Below are 9,949 nucleotides of genomic sequence, written 5' to 3'. Positions count from 1 at the left end.
TATCTATCATCTATCATCTATCTCTCTATCATCTATCTATCTATCTATCATCTGTATCTATCCATCATCTATCTATCATCTATCTATTTATCTATCATCTATCTATCTATCATCTATCTATATATCCATCATCTATCATCTATCTATCTATCATCTATCATCTATCTCTCTATCCATCATCTATCTATCTATCTATCATCTATATCTATCATCTATCTATCCATCATCTATCATCTATCTATTTATCTATCATCTATCTATCATCTGTCTATCATCTATCTATCTATCTATCTATCTATCTATCTATCTATCTATCATCATCTGCTATACAGCAGTCCCTTCTACATGAAATAACTATCATCATCATGATGTCAGCTGAGCTTGATTGCTAAACATCCTCACATCCTTGGGCTTGTTGACAGTTGTGTTCATTCATTAAAGGAGGGCCAAGCAGGGTCATTGGACCCTCACCAGATTATCCAGCTACTCTTCCCAGCCAATTTATGTAATTTGACCCTAATCACACATGGCCTCCTGAATTTGGGGAGTGATGTTGGGCTATTAAGAAGCGTACTGCTTAGCATCTGTAGGAATGACAGGCAGTGCAGTACAGAGGGAGATTTACTCTGGAGATATTTACAATGCACAGAAAGAATAGATGGTGGCCTGCAGGGTCTGAGAGTACAATAGAACCTGTGATGGGAGCTGGCAGAGCACTGTTCGAGTGAGCGTCAGTGCAAGTGCAGCCTACTGATGAAAACAAGAGGTAGATACTGTGTAGGCAGTTTAGGGTAAGAATATTCCTCTATCTTTGCCCTCCAAGGTCAACTAAGTTCCAGGGGACTAAGGAGCATCTCTCAAAATGTCCTGTAACTGTAGTCAGTCACCTGTTCAGGGAGAGCATGGAGACCCAACCAGATGGACTTGAACCAGTGTCCAGTCTACAAAGAGTAGGGTCAACACAGAGGAAACATTTCCTCCGTGCTTACAAGTGCAGCCAGCCATGGTTGAGCAGGACCTTTGACTTATCTTCACATAGATGGAACTGGTAAAAGGAAGGAGCCAGGCTCCCAAGCCCATGTGATCCCTAAGGAAAAGATACACGACCTTAAGAATAAAAATAAATTGGCTTCTTTGGGCCAACTGTATTGTCTTAAACACTCAAAAGGAAAGTATAACCAAAGATTAAAGTGATCAGTATATTTCTTTAAGAGTTCAAGGGATTATACTTCCCAGACGTTAGACTTAAGTCCATATAAAATGTTATTTAGACAATTATTTCTCATTGGTGGTTTTGTTTCTAATCAGAAAGTGATGCTCAGGTGTAATACTTCAAATCTTGGTCTGCAATACTGTAGTGACCACCTGTAGCTAATGGAGACAACCTACTATTGTTCTAAAATGATGGCTAAATTTGTTTTCTCCCCCTGTCTAGAAGCCTTTGCGAGGGAACTGACACTTATTCTAGTCACTCCAACAGCTCTTAAGTGCCTGAAAACAAATCCTGAGTCCATCACTATCGAGTCCAGCCTTGAAGACAAAAGGAAAGTGAGGAGAAACCCAATAGAGGGATGCTTTTGGAAGCCCTTGTCAAGAAATTCCATTGGACTTGGATCTGAACACTTGAAATGTGTCCTGTTCTGACTTTTTTCTGGTTCCCTGTCTAGGACTTGTAATGCTAACTACTCTTGTCTTTACTTCTCCTTCACATCTCCTAGGCACTAGTCAAGGATTTTCTTTTCTCCCTACAGTTAAGAGTTATGCAATTTGGCAGTCTTTTACATAGACCCACTGAAGGGGTACCCCAATTGCTTCACCCTGCATCCCTGTTCAGCTTGGAAAAAGCCAGAGCAGTCTGCAACCTGACTCCCTATCCGCAAGCTGGGTAACCTCTTCAGAGGATGGAGTGATAAGAATAGGAGGTAGGAATTGGCTAGGCAGTTAGGGTAAAAACACCCCAAAGAAAAGTAGCCAGTTTCTTGGCTAAAAGTCAAAATGTCTTTGGACCTCTTAGCAACATATTCTGGAGCTTTTATCTAATCCCTAAAAGATTTTAGGGTTACCTCTTCAGAGGGGGGATATGCTAGAGTAGCAAAAAAGCCCCATAGAAAAAGAAAGAAAGAATACGTGAAATTGTCAGGAAAAAGTGATGGGGAGATATGGGAGGTGTTGGAGGGGAGGGAATGGGTGTGGATTCAATCAAAACACCTTATATGCATGTATGAAATTCTCAATAAATTTTTTAAAGTTAAAAAATAAAAGAAATAAAAAATAAATGAATCAAGTGATACAACATAAAAATAGAAAGAAAAAAAGACCCCTTTAAAGGTGACCTTGGCTTTCTGGCTAAGAGCTGGAGATGTCTCTGGCTGCTAGCACATTCATCCTTGCCAAGGCCAGAGATTCCAGAAGGAACTAAGCCAAAGATGTCTCTGGTTCCACCATAGCCAGGGGTTGGGGATTCCAGGAAGGGGTCTGGATTTTCCTTAGATCTTCTCCATATTGGAGAACCCCATTCCTCAAACCATACTGAGGATAGACTGGATCTACAGGGACCTGAGCAGCTCATCTCTCTCTCCCTCAGTCCATCTATTAAAGCCTGTTAACTCCTGAGCAATGAGGCTGAGTGGAGTCCCACTCCTGAGCCCTCATGCTGTAGAGGATATCTGCCTTCTTTCTCTCTCCTAAGCTCCCTGTAATAAAACACTTCTTTCTAAAGCTCACCCTCTGTGGTCCACGAATTTCGTTCTTTAAGTTCACAAGAAAAATTCTCAAAGTCATTGCCTTGAGGTGACTTTGGTTTCCGTTGTGTTTGCAGGGCCCTAGCCTCTCAAGCTAAGCACAACAGAATGGAGAAAGGCTCCGTCATTCGCAAAGATTCCCCAATATGTTCTAAATACCACACTGTAGTAGAGGTAGCCTTTCTGGGGAAGACGCTCATTTTAAATTCTTTCCCTTCTAAAAGCCATAATTCTACTTTCCCTATTTTCCCCCCAAGCAGTCTATCAAACAGGACTTTTCCTGTCTTTGATCCTTTGTGAGTTAATTCATTGTATTAACCTGTGGCTACAGGCTAGAGTGAAAAGGTAGAAAAATGAGAAAAAAAACCTATGAAAATAAGTTACTGACTAGGGTTGGAGGATGGTCACTGTCTAGGTAGGGTTTGTTTAGTCGCTGTGTAGTTGTGTTTGTTTTCTGTGCTTATTAAAGAATTAAAAGGTAGGAAAAGTCTCAAACACAGCAGAGAGCAACAGGCAAAGAGAGTTTCATTGAAAGCCTAAGATTCTCTCACACACACACTCACCTCGAGAGAAAAGTTCTCCACAAGTGGACAGGAGATTCAGAAATTGAAAATCCAAGTCCCCTGGGGAGGGCCTGGGTTTTTAAGAGTTAAGTTAGTAGCTTCCCAGACCCTAATTTTGGATTGGCCAACTTAAACAAGAAGAAAAGACTGATAGGCTTATGGCTTCAAATATGAAGGTATCCAAGTCTGGCCTTGGTCTTACCTGAACTGGTTTGGATTAGTAAGCAGGAAAGAGAACCCTGCTGGCTACTGGAAGACCCTCAGTCTTTGTCTCAGACCATGAGGAAGACAGAAGTATGCTAGCTTTGTTATCAGTGCTCCTCTCACTGTCTATCTGCCTGTCCCCAGATATGGCTAGCTCCAAGGCCCTCAGGTAGGTTTAAGTTATAGGTTTCTGGGTGTTTGGGTAGTTGAAATTGAAAATGTATTGTGAAATTTAAACTGAAACTCTAAACTCAGTTTTCATAAGAGTACAGTTTTAATTCAATGTACAAAAGGAGAGAGACCAAGACTAGTTCCTGGTATAAGTTGCCACCCTTCTGAAGGGATCACAAACACGAGTGTTGTTATATGTGGATGAAGACTTGTCTTTCTCAGTATCAAGTATAATACAATGACAAAGCTGAGAATTTTAAGACCATCTCATCTCTATTCAGTAGTCCCTACCACTCTGTTAAACACATGCTTACATAGTTGTGGACCAATGTAACCCCTTTATTTTCTTCTTAAAATTGTTTACGTAGGGGTTGGAGAGATGACTCAGTGGTTAAGAGCACTTGCTGTTTTTTCAGAGGACTTGGATTTGGTTCCCAGCAACTATGTGGTAGCTCACAACCATCCATAACTTTAGTTCCATGAGTTCCGTCGCCTACATGAGTACTGTATGCATGGGTGCACTTACATACACGCAGACAAAACATCAAATAAAAATAAAGGAAAAAAATTTTAAATCTTTAAATTGCCTACGTGATTTCATGAGCATATTGTGAGATCACCATTCATCACAAGCTATCATTATAAAAACACTGAAAATAATATGTTTTTATTTAAAGAGTTTTTCTTCATTTCATATTTAAATTCTACAGGATAAAAACCCTCAAGGTGAATCTACAAGTATTCATTTTTGCTGCTGTTGACTCTCTTCAAAATCACCTGCTGAAAGTGTAGTGCTGATGTATTTTATTACTACTGTCTTGTGTGTTTGTGTGTGTAGGAATATGTCTGTCATAGAGGACTTCTCTTGGTGTTTCTGCCCTTCTACCTGCCCCAGGCTACCTGACACAAAGCTTCTGGGTGATTCTCCTGTCTCTGTCTCTCATCTCACCCTGGAGGGTATGGATTAGAGATTGGAGACACCACATCTGGCTTTTTATGGGTTCTGAGTCTCGAACTCAGGTAGTCAGGCTTGTGTGGCAGGCACTTTACCCACTGAGCTACCTGTCAGGCACAGCATACTACTAGAGCTGTGTTGATTTAAGTGCACCAGAATGCCATTTTCACTGCCTCATGGGTGGCACCAGGGAGTTAGAATATTTTCTTACAATGTGCCAGCTGATTGACACACTGGTGACTTTATTCCACTTCCCTTGATTAGCAGGGAGTTCCTCCTCCTCATGAGTATGTTCCTAGGAGTCTTTACACACTGCCCTGCCTTCACACAGCCTTCAAAGAGATGAAACTTCCATCACTCTTCTGGGTGCAGTGCAGAGATACATTCATCTTGTTAATTCATTTGATGGCCAACAGGTAACAATCCCTCACTGAGAAACACCCAAGGGAGGAGGGTGTTGTAAAGGTACCTACCAGATTCAGTGATGCACTCTGCATTATAAAGCCACTATGGCTCTGGCAGACATTTTAAATTGTATATTTGGAAATATGAGATAGGTGGGTCTACCAAGTTCTTATTGGTTCTAGTTTGGAGGCCCTGCACACAGGTTGCTTAGTATTGAGTATGTTTTTCAGGTAGTCTCACCCTTTGAGATATCGTTGGCACTGTGTCCATGGTATGGATGCTGGGCCTATCCCTGAAGTGTTGAATAAGTTGGTTATTTCTGACATAGCATCCTAACCCCTCTCTGAAGAACCAGAGATGTGGAGACATTTTTTTTGTCAAATAGGGTTTTGATATATGTTAGCCTTGCCACACTGCACAAAAATTATATTTTTAGAAATGTCTGTGGATTTGGAAATCAATCATGAAGTCAGAATTTTCACCCTTATTTTCATGGTTAGGAAAAAACAAAGTTCAAGAACCTATACTCTTTTATTTCTTCTCAGGGATAAAATGTCAGGATTGCAGTTCTCGGGGGCACTGGCCCTCACACAGCATGATGAATCCTGAGTCAAGGTAAGCCACAAACCCAGGCATTTTGCTTCACAGACTCCCTCTTGGGAAACATCATCTGGCAGTGGCCCTGCCTTCCTCTCCTAATGAGACAGAGGGCAGTGTCCATACTGAGGGTTGGCTGACAGAACAAGTATATTCTCAATGTAGACATGCAGTCCACTTTGCTTGTCATGACCCTCCAGTGTCTCATGGGAACTTTGTCTCAGCCAAGTTAAGTATCTTGAATGCCAGAGGGGACTAAGAAACAATAAAACAAATTATTAACGGAAGTATGTCAATGTTACATTTTATAGGCTAAGTTTCATCAACCCAGTGTTGATGACATTTGGGTCAGAGAATTCTTCACTATTGGGGTGCCCTGTGGGGTGTGGAATCTGTTCTTTACCTACCAATCTCCAGCAACATAAGAGCTAAAATCAATCATACTGAGGTTACTGAATATTAACGAGTGTGGACTTCCCAGTGACACAGAGGTCAGGTGCTGTCTTTAATTATATGAATTTCCCAGTGCATTCAAACTGACAAGGCATAGGTACACATTTTAAAAATACAAAACCAAAGACCAAATGTATTAGTTACTTTTCTGTTGCTATGATAAAATACCATGACCAAGGAAACTTATTGTAGAGAGTTTGTTTGGATTTATGGTTCCTGAGGGAGAGGCCATATGGGCAGGGGAGGTATAGCAAGAGGTGACCAGAGCAGAAGCTGAGAGCTCACATCTTCAAAGGCAAAGGGAAGCAGAAAGGGAAAGAAGGACAGGGAGATGGAAAGAGAGAGGGAGGAGGGGGAGGGAGACAGAGAGAGGAACTAGAAGTGGAACAAGGCTACGAACTTTCAAAGCCCAAACCTGCTTCTTCCAGCAAGGCCACATCGCCTAAATTTCTGCAAACAGCACCACTAATTGGGGACCAAGTGTTTCACATATTTGAGCCTATGGGGGACATTCTCACTCAAACCACCTCATGGTATAAAAATTAATGTTATTAATGTTTCATATTCAAAATACATCAGAAAGAAGAAATAGATTCTTCTTATACTTTCACCTTCTATATACAACTAATACAACTAACGCAGCAAAACACAGCATCAGTAAGTGTTTAAGCTTTAAATCTTACTTTGAACAAATAAGTTTCTCTAAATTCTGGTACCTTGGAAGCATAAGGCAGCATGTAAAATGAGCATAGAATTCTCCATTTTAAGACAGTAAGACAAAAGCTTCATTAAATCTTCACTGCAGAATGGAAACAATGTAAGGAGAAGCCCTTGTCCTTGACTTCCCAGTGGCTGTTGCATTACGCATCTGAATTTCCACATATTCACTTTAAAAATACAACTTCCTGAAATAATAATTTTGTTGAGGTGCAGAAGTAACTAACCACATTTTATTAATTCATGAATTAAAACGCAGGTCAAAGTCATCAACATTTTGCTGACATTATAAAATATTTTGCACAAGAAAAAAACACATCATGGTATTTTAAAGAATGGGCTTTTGTGCTAGAAGAAAATTGCCAGATTTTAAGAACATGTATAAACACTGTCTTTATCAGAAGAAAGAGAGAAATATTATTGCAGGCAGATTTTCACTTGGAACGGACTGTTTCCATATAATATTGTGCTGTTGCATCAGGTGATCAGACAGGTTTGCAGGGGGCAGACCGCAGTGCATAAAATTCTGTTTTATGTGTCTATCAGAAAGGGAAACACTTAAAATATGATTGTTTTCAGCATCAGAATGTGTGGCAGCAGGCTCTGTGGGGTTGCTTACTGGTATAAAATCCCTGAAGTTTGTACTCAGAATGCATTTGCCTTGATAAGAGTCTAGTTAATTTCTGCGAAGACGTTCACTGCAGCCCTACTCAATGATTAAAAATCAGAAATAGTCTAAATTGTTTTCAACAGGCGATTGTCCAAACTATTACTGTTTTCAGTCATGTCTGCAGTTTCTAAAGGGAGAGGAGGGTTTATTCTTTATACAGATACTTGTAGGGACATCACCTGTTTGTGTGTATGTATGTTTCATGGTGGGTACTGTAACCTACTCCTTTAAATGACTTTGAAACTACTTCCAAATTATTCTTTTGCTCATTTGTTTCAGATAATTTCCTCCAGAGAAACTTTAGGAACCATCCAAATCACCAGTCACAAAGATCGCCCTCTGTGTCTATGCTTGAGGGCGTAGGTGTGCATCATGAAAGTCAAAGGTCAACCTCGAGTGTCATCCCCCAGGTGCCCTGCATCTTTTTTAAAAAATATTTTACTTTACTTGTTTTGATTTTATGTATATGAGTGTATTGCCTGCATGTATGTAAGCGCACCTGTGTTATGTAATGCCTGGGGAGCCCAGGAGAGGGCATCAAATCCCCTGGAACTGGAGTTATGGACAGTTGTTAGCCGCCATGTGGATGCTGGGAATTGAACCCAGGTCCTTTGCAAGAGCAGGCAGTGTTCTTAACCATTGAGCCACCTCTACAGCTCCCTGCATCTTGCTTTTGAGACAGGACCTCTCATTGGTCTGAACTTGCTGACTAGACTGGGCTGGCAGGAAGCCCCATGGATCCTTCCTAGTGCTGAGGTTACAAGTGCATGTGGCTGTGCCTGGCTTTTCACAGGGTTCTGGGGATCTAATTCAGGTCCTTCTGCTTGCACAGATTGTTCTTTACCTACTGAGCTATTTTCCCAGCCCCTGACTCACTCTTTTTAAGTGACTGGGAGTAAAGAGCATTTATTATAATGCTGTTATCTTACCAGAGGTTTTCCGCTCAACATTTTTGAATATCTGATGTAATGAACTAAACTGAGCATGCTCAGCAGTGTGTTGGCCTCCAGATGTGATGATGACTCTCTCCTATATGAACATGTTTGAGGTATTCAGTACAAGCTCCCTGTTTTTTTATTCTGGGGGACTCTAATTTGATATTTATTCCTAGTGCTTTTTCCATCTGAGGCAAGTAATAAACTTTCCTTTCCTCTCTATCTTCTGCTCATCAACTTTGTATCCCCAAGGGATGAACCATTGTGTTTGGTTGCAGACTGTACATTAACTGACTTTAAAATGAATCAGAAACTACTGTCTGCAGAGATGAAGCAGAGAGTACAACTTCCTGTATATGTAGCACATATAATCACAAATCACATATTGGAATATGCAGAACCTTAAGAATAGATAGATGACAGCTGGGTAGGTGGATGATAGACAGATGGATGATAGGTCATAGATAGATGATAGATGAATGGATAGATAGATAAATAGATGATTAATGCATGGATGGATAGAAAGATGCATAGATGGATGGATAGATAAATAGGTAGATGCAGGAATGACTTTTACAATATGGACAAAAACTGGACTAATGACTTCTACTTTGCACCAGAAAGTTACTGTTTAAAATATAAACTAGCTCACTGAGTCATGTGCTTCCCTTGTGGCCTGGGCGTATGACCTTAATCCCTCAGAACCTCACTTTGCCCTCCACCCAAGATAGTGAATGAATGAGAATGTGCTTGTTCAACATATCAAAGTGGTGGAGAATAATTGGGAAGTCTGCTTGATGCTGTGCGTTTTAGATATTTTAGACCTAGAGATCAAAGGTCAAGATTCTCTGATGATATAAGGGTGGCTTCTTATCTTGGCTTCTACTTCCCAAAGACAAAGTAAAGACTTCAGACTACTTCAGTAAAAGTATGAGTGGAGGCTGTCTCAAGAGCACAATTCTGTGAGACACTGGACAGAACAAACTCTAAGAGTGTGGGTCCACTCTTGGCCTTCAAACTAAAAGCTAAGATCAGATAATTTCTTTATTCAGGTATAATTGTAATGTGGCTTAGAAAGGCTGTAGATAGACATAATTTATTGTGAGGGGTTGACTCACAGGACTGTGGGGAACTAAGTCACACTATCTGTTGTTTGAAATCTGGAGGCCCAGAAAAGCCTGTGGTATAGTTTTTGCTTTAAGAAAGCTGATCTTGTTGGTCACAGCCTACATTCGAAACCTGAGAAACAAGAGCACCAAGGGCAAGAGAAGGGTGACGTCCCAGCTCAACAGACACACTGCGAAATATGTCACCTGCTATATAATCTACCGTATGTAGGAAAGCTTCTATGTAGGTAAATATCTAAAGAATTGACTAGAAAAACAGATAATAAAAAGCCTACAGCCTTGTAGGAATTTGCATCTATATTAATTAAATTCCCAGACTCCTAATTGTTCTATCATAGCCCACTTTCACCTCTTCCTTAAAGTGAAATTTATAAATACAAGTTACATTCGTCTGCTAACAGACTTTACCAC

At 40.5% G+C, this 9,949-nt stretch overlaps 1 pseudogene; it reads left to right on the top strand.

Annotated features, from left to right (window-relative positions):
• LOC103735363 overlaps positions 1 to 9,749 on the top strand; it is a 41,141-nt pseudogene extending 31,392 nt beyond the window's left edge.
• The last annotated feature ends 200 nt before the right edge of the window (positions 9,750 to 9,949 follow it).

The sequence above is a fragment of the Nannospalax galili genome, unplaced genomic scaffold (assembly GCF_000622305.1).
Source record: "Nannospalax galili isolate Female #2095 unplaced genomic scaffold, S.galili_v1.0 scaffold197, whole genome shotgun sequence".
In the NCBI taxonomy this organism is placed as follows: Eukaryota; Metazoa; Chordata; class Mammalia; order Rodentia; family Spalacidae; genus Nannospalax; species Nannospalax galili.
Note: the sequence above shows the minus strand (reverse complement) of the source record. Positions and strands in the feature narration are given on the sequence as shown.